This window comes from Urocitellus parryii, chromosome 8, assembly GCF_045843805.1.
Source record: "Urocitellus parryii isolate mUroPar1 chromosome 8, mUroPar1.hap1, whole genome shotgun sequence".
In the NCBI taxonomy this organism is placed as follows: Eukaryota; Metazoa; Chordata; class Mammalia; order Rodentia; family Sciuridae; genus Urocitellus; species Urocitellus parryii.
In genome coordinates this window covers 61,186,833-61,200,785 of record NC_135538.1, presented here as the reverse complement: position 1 = coordinate 61,200,785, position 13,953 = coordinate 61,186,833, and the positions used below count along the sequence as shown (strand labels likewise).

Genomic DNA, 13,953 nt, shown 5'->3' with positions numbered 1-13,953 from the left:
GTTTCTTTCTATTTTTTATATTTTCATATTATTCATTGGTGAATTATAGTTGTACAAATGTTACTATTTGTACACACTCGTATATTTACACAGTATAACAATATAATTTGGCTGATATAATTCCTCAGTATTTCCCCTTTCCCTCCCCTCCTCCCTCCCTCTGGTTCCTTTCCTCTACTCTACTGATGGTCCTCCGATTTTCATGAGATTCCCCCCTCCCCACTTTTCTTCTCCCTTTTCCTCTTTAGCTTTCACATATGAGAAAAAAATTTGACCCTTAACCTTCTGAGTTTGGCTTATTTTGCTTAACATAATGTTCTCTAGTGTCACCCATTTTTCTGCAAGTAACATTATTTCATTTTCTTTATGACTGAATAAAACTCTAGAGTTTTATATATGATATACATATATATGTATATGTGTACATATTTTCTTTATCTATTTATCCAATGATAGACACCTAGGTTGGTTCATAGTTTGGCTATTGTGAATTGCGCTGCTGTCAACATGGGTTTATGTGTATGGCTATAGGATGATGACTTTAATTCTTTGAGATAAATAGGGTACACTCAAGTTTCAAATTTGAACCTAACATGATTTCACTTTTTGTCAATTGCATGGGTTACGATAGACTTTGATAACTGAGAAAAAGACCCTATTGAAATTTTAAATAAATTTCTTTAGTTTGACATGAGGGTAGGCCTATATAGTTAGGTGACACCCTAAAAGATAACTAATGAATATTTCTTCAGTATTTTTTTTTATAATAATCTTTACCTACGTTCAATATATCAATTGAACTGATTGTCAACCTGAACTTCTCCACTATAATTTTGAACTCTGTTTTCAGATCACAAACACTTCCATCTCTCTTCACTGTTACTTCAAAGACCACAACCATTTGATCCCTTTTATCTCTTTATTCTTTGATTTATTACAGGTGCCATTCTGCATTCTGTGTTTGAGTTCTTCCAAGAAACAGAAGCAATAGGGTGTGTGTGTGTGTATGTTTCAAAATTTATTGTAGGAATTGACTCATACATCTATGGAGGCTGAGAAGTTCCACAATGTGGAGTCTGCAAGCCAGAGAACCAGAAGAACTTGTGGTGTGAGTCCCAGTCTGAATCCTAAAGTCCAAGAATCAGGAGCTCTGGTGTCTGGGAGTAGGAGAAGATGGATGCCCCAGCTCAGATAGGAAGTGAGAATTTACTATCCTTCTACCTGTTTGTTTTATTTTTGATTTCATACAAACATATGCATAACAAAATAAAGAGAAAATACTCATAACAAGTATGATTATCATTTCTGTAACTGGTTGTAGTTTTCATTTATAACTCTTCCATCCATTTTTATATTCTCTTTGCCTTTGGGAAGCACTTCAGCTGGTTGTATTTTTTTGCCTGGTGGGGTGAGCCAGATTTTAATTCCTAAAGGGCCTGGGCCATTACCAGTCCTGTCTGGATTGGACCATAACAACCTCCCTTGACTTTTTTCACAGGTCATGATAATGCCAGACTAAGGGAACTACTGTATCTCAGAAGTGCTCTTCCTCATCTCCATTGTAACGTTGTAGTTCAATTTTCTCTTGGTATTGAGGATCAATTACTCCAATTCACACTGTAACCCCCTTCCTGGTCTGTTGATTAAGAAACTGAGGGAAAGTCTTAACTTCCAGTTCAATGGAATAATATTTTTTTCCTTTTTGTTTGTTCTTTTTAGATATACATGACAGTAGAGTTTATTTTGACATATTATACACACATGGAGTATAACTTATTCTAATCAGGATCTCATTCTTGTGGTTGTACATGATGCAGAGTTTAACTGGTCATGTATTCATATATGAACTTAAGAAAGTTATATCAGATTCATTCTTCTTCTTTCCTATTCCCATCTCCCCTTCCTTTGCTTTATTCCCCTTTGTCTAATCCAGTGAACAATGGTAATTCTTCTTTTTCCACCCATTACTGTGTGTTAGCATCCGCACATCAGAGAGAACATTCAGCCTTTGATTTTGGGTGACTGGCTTATTTCACTCAGCATGATAGTCTCCAGTCCTCAATGAGATAATTGTTGTATCTCTTAGTGGAAGCATTTCTTCTTCTGAAAAGAGGACCTCTGGGTTAGCAGAACATAAATCCACAGGAAGCAAAAAAAAAAAAAATGCTAGCAGATAATTAAGGGTAAGGGTGAGTGAAGGATGCCACTCTGTAATCCAACCCCTGATTCTTAGACTAGTAAATATTGGCTATAACAAAAAACGGTATTCTTGCCTGCGACCCGCACAGATGAGATGACTGGGTTTAAATGGGCTGGCTGAAACATTAAGCTAAAAAGAAGGTGGTGAAAAATCACACAACACAGAGAGTAGTTTTTAAATTAAGGCCGGGACGGCTCTGTGACCTTAAGGGTCCTGCTTCCACACTGGAAGGCAAGAGCACTGAGAGAGAGCATTAGCCCGTGTTTGGTTTATTTTATAGAGGGGACATCAGAGGTAGGGATAAGGTTGCAAGTGTGGAGTCTTGCTTCCTGATCTCTTGTGGTCACCAGATTGACTGACATCTTGGCAAGTTACACCCATCTCAGGTGCTGTGTGGGATCTTAGGCAGAACTAGAGGGCGAAGGTGCACCTGCATCATGTAATCAATCCCTGACAGGGAGTTCACAGGGCCAGGTCTATCCTCATTTGGCTACTATGCGCAATAGTCCACACACACACTCATGGACGCTGCGTGACACAGTACCATATTTTGGATGCTGGTTTATATAATATACAGCTGTCTGGAGAACTTTGCCCCAGCTATACAAGGTATTGTCACTTGGCTGGCACTGTAACTATGTCTTCAGAAGACCACTTGAACCATTCTGTCAAAACTGCTGCTTCAGGATTCTGTGGGCTATGGTAAGACCAATGAATTCCATGACCTTGTACCCATTACTACACTTCCTTTTATGTGAATGAGTTTCTTGCTCAGAGACAATTCTCTGTGGCATACCACTATGGTGGATAAAACATTTTGCAGGTCTGTGTATGGTATTTTTGGCAGAAGCATTGCTTTTAAATTGAGGGCTGAAAATCAATGTCAAAATAAGTTTCAATGCTATAAGATTATAAGTTTCAAGATGTCATATGAAACACTGCCACATCCAGGGTCATCAGTAGCTGGATGCCATCAAGTAGCTGGATGATTATGCTGGGGAGTGATAGTTTAATGGGGGTTCAATGTTGGTCTCTGCTGTTGCTGCAGACAGGGCACTCAGAAGTGGCTGTGGCCAAGTCAGCACAGTAACTAGAATTTTGTGTTGCTAAATACATGCATAACCTCCATCACTGCAACCATGGCCACTTTGTTTATGAGTCCATTGTGAGTTGGTAGGTTGGGGAAAGAAGCTGGTCATTATCCATAGAATGGGTCATTCTATACATTTGATTATTTTAATTCTCCTCCACAGAATTCACACTTTGCTAAGCAGTCACATGGGACACAAACATCTTTACATTTTTTGACCATTCACTGAGGCTTATCTAGATACCTTTTCCCCAAATTTCTTTGTTACAAATTTTCTAATAATATTTCTTCAAGTCCGGATCCGGGGGCCTAAATGTGCATCTGAGGAACTTCCGAGGGCCTAAACATGGATGCCTGAGGCACTTTTGGATCATAGAGCCTAAACATGGATGCCTGAGAAACTTCCGGACCTGGGGGCTTAAACATGGACGTGCGCCTGAGGAACTTCCAGATCCGGGGGCCTAAACATGGACGTGTCCCTGGAACTTCTGGGTCCTTGTGTCTATAAAAGGCAGGGTGTGACTCTCAGAAGGGACATGGCCCATGAAGGGGAGCTGAGTATGGGGTCTGTTGGGAGGCAGACTGAGCTGTCACACCCTGAACTTGAAACTGACGGTGGCGGTGGCCTCACTTCCCGGCCTTCCCCTGAGTGTCACTTCCTCCCCTTCCAGGCAGTGCCGGGGAGGAAGTGAGACCAGGCGCAGGGGCCAGGCCCTGAGGAGGGACACCATCTTTCTCTTCGCTTAGCCAGGCGCCCAGACTGGCTAGGAACGGGGACATCTTGTGACACTGGCTGCCTCCTGCATCCCTGCTCCAGGACCTCAGGGACCATAGGTGGGGACAGCCATTGATTCTCCCCTGGCCGCTGACCCTCAGCCCCGGGGTCTGCCTAGGGAGAGCTCTGTCTCCCAGAGGGTCAGGGGGCCCCTGTGACTTGCTGCTCCTTACCCACCATCATCCTGGGTGAGCACAGGTCAGGACACCAGATGCTTCTGAGAGTGACATCTCCTAGATGGGTGGCTGGGGACTTTGCCTCTGTCCCCAGGCCTCGGACACCGGATGATCCCCCCCAGAGACAGAAAATAACCCCACACTGCCCAAGACTTATTTTTAAGCTTTGGATTCTGAAATTTTCCTGCTGCCACCTTCTTTGTGAAGCCAGTTTTCAACAGAGACAATATTCCAGGGGGAAAAACAAAACAAAACATGGAGTCAATCAAACCAAGCTGACATATCTGGTCCTCCAAGAGAAATCTGGACTGGAAGGAGAACAGCCATTCTCAACTGGCGAAATAATGAAGTTTCCTTGTCCTTATTTTGTGTAAGCAAAATAAATAATCTGATGTTAGTCATCAAATTATTTTTGATGAGTGCTTGGCTCATAGGAAAACTGATTCTGTTTTATGGAATGAAGTGTTACTTGATTTTAAAATTTAAAATGAAGCCAATTAGGATTGTTAAATTACACTGTCATAATTCTGTTCATTGATAGCAGAAATAAATAAACCTTTAAAAAAACATTTCTTCAAAGTCCCCAGCTATCCTGTAAAACCACTGGCTACAACCCATGAGTGGGTATATAATTGTGAGTCTGGCCGTTTCTTCTTTCAGGCAAAACACACAGATTCACTGTCTGAAGTTCTGCCTGCTGGGAGGATTGTCCTTCACTACTGTTCATCAGGGATGTCCTTGAAAAGGCCTGTGGTGCTACAGCTGTCCACTTTCATGTGGTACCTACATATAATACAGAACCATCTGTAATTCAGACCCTAGATTTTTATTCTTCTTTCAACTGATCTTTGGGGCTTCCCTGGAGTCCATAAATGCTGGCTGGTAGGAAGAAGGCAGTGCAGCTGACTGAGGACTATGGGCATTTCAGTCACTTCTTCGTATAACTTATTTGTGCCTTCAGGGTCTCTGTGGCCTGATCACAAATATACCACTTCCATGTGATGGAATCTTGCTCTGCATGCCCAACTTTATTACTCAGTGTGTCAGCTAACACCCCGTTTATGACCGGCAGCTCAGGTGACATGGCAATTTAGTGACCCATGGCCAAATGTTCACTCTTTGCTAAAGCAGAGTAGTAGTCCAAAGCTATCTCCCCAAAGGAGAGTAACTATCTGGGGGATGATGGCAGGACTTTGATATAAAATCCAAAGTTCTAGGATTTTCTTCAAGGGGCTTACAAAAAGGATTTGAACAGAATCCCTATCTGCTGCTGACACATCAAGACAATCGAATCTGCTTGGTCACATGGCTCTTCATCTTCCAAGTCTTTGATGGTGGCACTAATCTTTGTCATCTCTCCCAAGCTGAAAAATCATGAAAGCCAGTGGTTTCATTCCAGTCCAATCCTAAAGGTCCAAGATTTAGGAGCTCTGATGTCTGAGAGTTTGGAGGAGATGGTTGTCCCAGATTACACAGGAGGAATGGATTCACCTTTTCCCGATTTTTCCATTCAAGTTCTCAGTGGACTGGATGATGCCCCTTCTTGTTGGTGAGGGCATCTCTCTCTCTCTCTCTCTCTCTCTCTCTCTCTCTCTCTCTCTCTCTCTCTCCTGGTACTGGAGATTGAATCCAGGGACACTGAACCACTGAGCCACATCACTAGCCTTTTTATCTTTATTTTGAGATGTCTCACTAAGTTGCTGAGACTGGCTTTGGATTTATGATCCTCCTGCTTCAGCATCCCAAGATGCTGGGATTACAGCCGTGTGCCACCATGTCTGGCTCTCTTTTTTTTCCCAAAAACAGCAAAAATTTATTTTTTGTAGTTCTGGAGGCTTAGGAATCCAAGATAAAAGTGATAGCAGACTCAGTGTCCAGCGAGGGTTTGCTCTCTGGTTAATTAACAATATCTTCTCAATGTATCCTTACATGGTGGAAGGAGTGAGGGGTCTCTGTGAGTCCTCTTTTATAAGGAATTTAATCTTCTTCACAAGGGCTCTTCCCTCATGATTTCCTCACTTCCCAAAGCCACCACCTCTCAATACCAATACATTGGTGATTAGGTTTCAATATATGAATTTTTGAGGGGACACAGCATTGAGACAGGAGTAGATTCAAAAGGCTTCCCATCCCTACCAACGAGTCTGCTGAAAAGTGAGTTGTGATTCTTGTTTTCTAGGACAGAAATATGTGATGTGAGAACTTAGGAGGATTGAAGCCTTTCTCTAGGGTCTGTCATCTTCCAGATGTGAAGGAGGCTCTGACAAGAGCACAGACTATGACCCATCAAGGGCAGTGGGTGAAGACCTCCAATAACTTGGATGGTACAGTTCCAAGAAAGGTGTATATATATTAGTCAGGGTTCTCCAGAATAAGCTCAAAGATACAAGCCTTTTGGTTAACCTGGACTTTTCATCTTGCAACTACTATATGAAACTTTTTTTTAAAAAGTAAGCCATTGTATTTCTTTTTGTCATAGAAGCAAAAGCATTTACCTCAACTAATATAGAAACTACTTGGAGGAACCTCATCCTTAGATCTACCCAACTTTATAATTTCCCCATATTTCCTGAGAGAAATAATACCTAATTGATTATGTCCACGGCATATAGGCATTTGTCCTCTAGTTGGACCTTCACACTGCCCAGTGGTCTTTTGAATAGAAATACTGATGTGTTTCTGCCCAAGTTTTGAATAGAAATACTTAAAACAGAAATACCAGTTTAGTAAAGACAAATTTTTGCTCAAGAAATATTTTTTTAAATTACATAATTTAAAGTATTATCACACATTCTCTTTCACTCTCAAACATGCCATCATGTGGATAGATTCTATTGTCACTCAACACATTGGTCTCCTTGAGCATCTCCAGCTTCTAGCATGGAGGTATTCAGCATGTATTTGTTACAGGGACAAATGAATACATGCACACCCTGTCTGTGATATAGTCAGTGGTACTGTCACTGATAAAATGTAAGCAGTAGCAAAGCTTAATATAATACTTTCTCTGTTTGCAGTATAAGGACATTTGACACTCAGGTCAGCCATGTCCAGGTGTTTCCTGGTGGGGACCTGGATGCAGAGCTCAGTGCCTTAACTCTCAGTTACTCCTTTCTCTTTGAGTTACTATCTCTTCAATTTTTTTCTTTTAATGAATTTTGAATCTGCAAAAAAAGTTGAAAGAATGAAATTAATATCTATGTTTCTTTTATTTTAGAAAATGAATAAATTCATAAAATATGTAATACAATTAATACTTCCATATTGGCAAAAACGAACTTAAACTTTCCCAGTTATTCTCCAAATGTGTTATTTTACAGCCATTTTTGAAATCCTGAATCTCATACATTGCATCATCTTTGTCTTTTTTAAAAAAACCATTTAATCTAGAACAGCCCATTGCTTTTTTCAATCACTTTTTACATCATTGGCTTTTTGAAAGAGACTTGCAGCATAATTCTGTACATTCTGGATTTGTCTACTCTTTAGTTTTTAAAATTTTATAAAGTGAATTAAGAACATGTGGTCAGAGTCCCTTTTATTAGACTAGGATGTTTTATGGACCTAGGATTTTTGATGAAAATGTCAATCATAGAAAAAGAGTATGAATTTCATCCAACATACAAGACAGAGGGGATACATTCCATATGGCAAAAAGGAAAAAAAAAACAACTCAGTTATTTCAATGAAGAAATAATCATTTATTAATCATTTCTACTTTTCAAAAACATTAGGTAAAATTTCCATCTAGTAATTTCTAAACCACAATAACTACATTTGAAAAGAAATATCTTACACTTTTAAAGGATGATTTTAGTTAGTTTTTCAACAAACATTATTGTGACACATTTGGAATAAAATGGCACACTAATTATTATTTGTATTAATAAATAGCCAAATAAGTTGAAAAGAGGTGTTTTTAATTTTATTCAATTTTCTTACACAATAACATCTTATTTCTCATTCTTGATAGGAAATTAACTGTGTGGGTTTTTTTTTTTTTGGCAGTAAATAAAGCGGACACAGGCATCAATCCAAATCTATTCTCTTTTCACTCAAACAGACTGATTTATTGTATTGAATCAGTGAATAGCATTTATCTGGTTTTATTATACAAAATGCTAAGAAAAGATGAAGAAAATATTGTAGGAATAGTTCCTACTTTGGAAGATTTTTTTGGTAGTACAAATAATAGAAATATCCTGATTTTTTTTTTTGCTTTTCAATATTTTACTCTCTGCCTACCTATACAAACTGTTGAGTATATTAAATTTTATTTTAGGTGTTTTATTATACATGCCTTTAAATCAATCATCTTTCAGCATCTTGCACAGAAAATGGTAGGTGCTCAATAAATGCCTTTTGCACAAATGAACTCAAATGTGTTCTATGCATATTGCTATTTTCATATTGCTGTCACACATGGTCTGGGTGAATTTCATCTGCATTGAAATTTGAAGGAAGCTCTTGACAGATGACAGCATGGGGCCCTGCAGAGTGAGAAGAGAAGCCATGCCAGCTGGGTAGAAAATAATGTGACCTTAAGGCTGCCCTTGAAAGACAGCAGGAGTGTGTCTCACACAGTCTCCCCAGCACCTCCACACTGGGGTTGTGGATCTCAGGATGTTCACAGGAGTGGAAAACAATAACTGCATTAGCATTCAGAGCCATCTACATCAAAGCACTGCCTCCTCCGATGTCTGCAAATGGGAAATCTGGGGATCTTTAGATAGTTTTTATGATAATTATAATGCTGCTTATGTGCTCTTTCTTTTCTAAAACGTAGCTCATAAAGTAACTACCTAACCCATTATGCTGTTTTTAGAGGAGGAAAAAGATTAAAATTACTCAATATCTTTGTTTGCATAGAAGTCCCATTCTGTAGCATATATTTGCATACATTTAGATCAAATGTATTCCTTCTGGCATCAAACAATATTGGATCAGTCCCTTTACCTCTCTGAGATTTAGATCCCTCATAAGTGAAGAGAGAATAAAAATATCCACTATGTTTACCTCTCAGGCTTGTTCAAAGATCAAATGACTGACATGTATGAAAATGCTGCAAAACGTATTGCTACTGCTATGAAGCGCCCTCCTGCCCACACATATGTATATGACCCACACACATGGCTAGAGTGTGGTCTTTGTGAGTGTCCATAGTCAAGTAGGCACTACCATGGAAAGTTAGGGTGAGCGGTGATAAAAGATGGAAGAAATTATCCCAAGAAAAGTCTGGGATACTGTAAAGTCAGGAGACAGATGGCTTCTCTGTTGGTTTCCTAGAGGAGATTTCTCATATTCTCGACATCCACCAAAACAGAGCTCAGCCTTTCCCCATCTGGGTCTGTGGTGGGCCTTACCAAGTGAGTACAGAAACCAAACAAAACAGGAATCCTGACTCTCTGCTCTTACTTTGGTGTGGGACCTTGTACACAATACTAATCCAAAGTCTTGTTTATCTTATTCCTGTAACAATTGCTCAGTCAGTTGTGCAATATGGAATGTGCGAAGCAGCACATGGTGGGCTTTCCAAAATTGTAATTTCCTTTATTGCAAATCTTCAGCCCACACAGTCTGAATTTCTTCATTCTTGGAATGGAAAGAAAACTTACCTTATAGAGATGCTATTCAGGTTAATGAGGCAATATAGGTAAACCCCAGCACAGAGAATGTGGAACATACTTAATTTCCTCAGGCTCCAATCTTGTGATGGTAACACATGGAGAAGGATCTGGGAAAGAAAATGGGAAGAGTCTATGCCTCAGAGGGAGACCCAGGCCAAGAGGAAAATGATCTGATCGTTGTCTAACACAGTTAGATTGAGGCTGCATGAACAAGTTCTGCATGCAATTCAAATTTTGGTTCTCCCTGGTTTAAAAGTGCCCAAAAGTCCAGTCATTACATATGTTTATATATGACTTGTCATTGGTGCTTAGAAGGAGTTTGAATTGAAAAGCCCAGAAGCCTCCTCTCTGGTAGCGGTTGGCTGGGACCTGAATTTAACATTCATACTTTTGTCCTAGTCTGTATTTGGCCTGAAGGAGGACCTGAAGTAGAAGTGGAAGAGATGCAGTGTTTTTTAACTTGTTTTTCATACTTAAATTAAATGCCAACTCTCTCAGTCCCAATCTAGCTATAAGTCCTCTTGTCTCTGTCTTCAAAAATGTACTGTCTATCCACCTTCTACCTTCCTGCCACCATCCCAAGTCAAGCCACTTTTAATTCTCAAGTGAATAACTGTGTCTAAAGTATTCTATTGAATTCTGCCCTTTTCTCTCTTCCTCCCCGTAGCAAGCATGGTGATTATCTTGTCAACCACCAGTTACCTCTTTGCATTGTGGCAGATGTGTGGTTTGTGTAGAATGACCTGTGGGAACAGTCATCAGTTCAGACAACATAGGGCCAACCCAATCAGCTCCTGACATTTATCTGGCCAAACAATTGGTTCTAGGTAACGCAAAACTTGGCGCCTTTGTAAATTGTCAAAGGAAGCTGGTCTATTCTTTCCTGGATGTGAAGGAGAGAGCATGAGGTAGGATAGTCTGGTGGGCCATTTTGCACAGCCAGCCCCACAGTGAAACCATCACAGTAGGAGGCAAAACTGTCAGAACTCAGAGAGATGAAGTGAATCAACCTTAAGCCTGAAAACTTTTTAATCCTGAACTCTTCAGCAACATGGACCAGTAAATCCCCTCATTTTTGAGTTAATACAAAGATTCCCGTGACTGCTTTCTTCACACTGTAGACAGACTGATGTTTTCAAGACACAAATTAGACCATGCCATACCCTTGTTCAAATTTTTCCATTAAGGATGTAAAGTACAGATTCCTAACTAAATTGGATATGACCCCATAGGGTGAGACAGTCACTTCTCTGACCCAATTGGCTACCACTTGTCCTCTCTCTCACAGTGTCTCTCCTCCCCCTAGAATTCTTCCTGTCCTTTAAATCCACCAAGTTCACTCCAACCTCAAATTTGCACTTTTGGTTCGCTTTGCCTGGAATATCTTCCCTCAGATCTTCAGGGTTGACACTATCATTCAGGTCTCAACTCAAATGCTGCTTCCTCTAAGGTGTCTTCCCTAACCGTTCGTCTCATTGTGCCCAAAACAAAATGTTAACCTCTATTATGTTAACTTGCTTAGTTTTGTTCATAGCACTTACTGGTATCTGAAATCATCTTGTTTCCCTTTTTAGTGTCTCCCTACTGAAAGTAGGCTTCAAGTGGTCAGTGACACAGTTGTCATAGCCATGCTGTATTCCATTGTTTATAACAGTCCCCAGAACCATAGTTGATGTTAAATAAGTAGTTGTTGAATTAATGAAAGTCAAAAAGTATAGGTTAATATGTTTTTTATATCTCCAAAATACCTTACTATATAAATATCTTATTTGTTTTTATTAACTTTTGATTGATTATTATATTAAATCCAAATTTCTAGATCAAATAGGGACTCGAAAGTCTCTGTAAATAGTACTACGTCTGGGATCCTGTATGTCTGAGTGAGAGAACACCAGGGACCTATCTCTTTATGTCTGTTCAGTCCCTTGGTTTTCTTTTCTTCATTAGGATTCAACCTCAATTTGGCTGCTGTGACCTCAGTTGAATATAGTATAATTTGTTTTTGTTTTTTAAAATTTTCTCCAATTAGTTATACATGACAGTAGAATCCATTTTGACACATCACACATAAATGGAGTATTACTTGTCATTCTTTTGGTTGTACATAGTGTGGAATTATACTGGTCATGTAATCATATATGCACATAGGGTAATAATGTTTGATTCATTCTACTTTTCTTCCTACCCCAAACCCCCTCCCCTCCTTTCACTCCCCTCTGCCTAATCCAAAGTACCTCTATTTTTCCCTATCCCCTACCATTGTGAATTAGCATCTGCATATCAGAGAAAATATTTGGCTTTTATTTTTATTTTTATTTTTTATTTTTTGCATGTTATTTATTTATTTATTTTACATTTTATTTTATTTTATTTTTTTTAAATACAAGGTAATATATTTTTATTTTTATTTTATTTATTTTATTTTTTTTATTGTTGGTCGTTCAAAATATTACATAGTTCTTAATACATCATATTTCACAGTTTGATTCAAGTGGGTTATGAACTCCCACTTTTACCCCGTATACAGATTGCTGTATCACATCAGTTACCCTTCCATTGATTGACATATTGCCTTTCTCGTGTCTGATGTATTCTGCTGTCAGTCCTATTCTCTACTATCCCCCCTCCCCTCCCCTCCCCTCCCCTTTTCTCTCTCTACCCCTTCTACTGTAAATCATTTCTTCCATTTGTATTATCTTGTCTTACCCCTCCTTTCCTCTTATATGTCATTTTTGTATAACCCTGAGGATCGCCTTCCATTTCCATGCGATTTCCCTTCTCACTCCCTTTCCCTCCCACCTCTCATCCCTGTTTAATGTAAATCTTCTTCTCAAGCTCTTCGTCCCTACCCTGTCCTTGTTTACTCCCCTTATATAAAAAAATATGGAACGCTTCACGAATTTGCGTGTCATCCTTGCGCAGGGGCCATGCTAATCTTCTCTGTATCGTTCCAATTTTAGTATATGTGCTGCCGAAGCGAGCACTTATTTTTATTTTTTGAATTGGCTTATTTTGCTTAGCATGATTCTCTCCAGTTTCATCAAATTACTTGTAAATGCCATAATTTCATTCTTTAATGCTGAGTAATATTCCATTGTAGATATATACCACATTCTCTTTATCCATTTGTCTGTTGAAGGGCATCTAGGTTTATTTAATAGTTTGGCTATTGTGAATTGAGCTGCTATAAACATTGATGTGGTTGTGTCACTGTAGTGTGCTGATTTTAAGTCCTTTGGGTATAAACCTAGGAGTGAGATGACTGGGTCAAATGGTGGTTCCATTCCAAGTTTTCTGAGGAATATCCATACTGCTTTCCAGAATAATTGCACCAAATTTCAGCTCCATAAGTAATTTATGAGTGTGCTTCCTCCCATATCCTTTCCAGCATGTATTGTTGCTTGTATTCTTGATATTCTGACTGGAGTGAGATGGAATCTCAGTGTAGTTTTAATTTGCATTTCTCTAATTGTTAGAGATGTTGAACATTCTTTCATATATTTGTTGATCAATTGTACTTCTTCTGTGAAGTGTCTTTTCAGTTCCTTAGCCCATTATTGATTGGGCTATTTGTTTTTTTGATGTTAAATTTTTTGAGTTCTTTATATGTCTGGAGATTAATGCTCTGAGGTACATGTGGTAAAGATTTTCTCTCATTCTGTAGGCTCTCTCTTCATGTTTTTATTTCCTTTGCTGAGAAGAAGTTTTAGTTTGATTCCATCCCATTTATTGATTCTTGATTTTACCTCTTGTGCTTTAGGGATCTTATCAAGGAAGTCAGTTTCTAAACTGACATAGTAAAGATTGGGACCTACTTTTTCTTTTATTAGGCACAGGGTCTCTGTCCCAGTGTCTAAGTTCTTGATCCTCTTTGAGTTGAGTTTTGTTCAGGGTGAGAGATATGGATTTAATTTCATTTTGCTACATAATTTTCCAGTTTTCCCAGCACCATTTGTTGAAGAGGCTATCTTTTCTCCAATGTATGTTTTTGGTGCCTTGGTCTAGTATGAGATAACTGTATTTATGTGAGTTTGTCTCTGTGTCTTCTATTCTGTACCATTGGTCTACTTGTCTGTTTTGGTGCA

General features: G+C 39.0%; 1 non-coding gene across 1 annotated transcript; it reads right to left on the bottom strand.

Annotated features, from left to right (window-relative positions):
- Positions 1-12,745: 12,745 nt before the first annotated feature.
- LOC113192393 (U6 spliceosomal RNA) lies at positions 12,746-12,852 on the bottom strand. Its single transcript, XR_003302004.1, has one exon. It is a non-coding gene; the product is annotated as a U6 spliceosomal RNA (small nuclear RNA).
- Between the last annotated feature and the right edge of the window lie 1,101 nt (positions 12,853-13,953).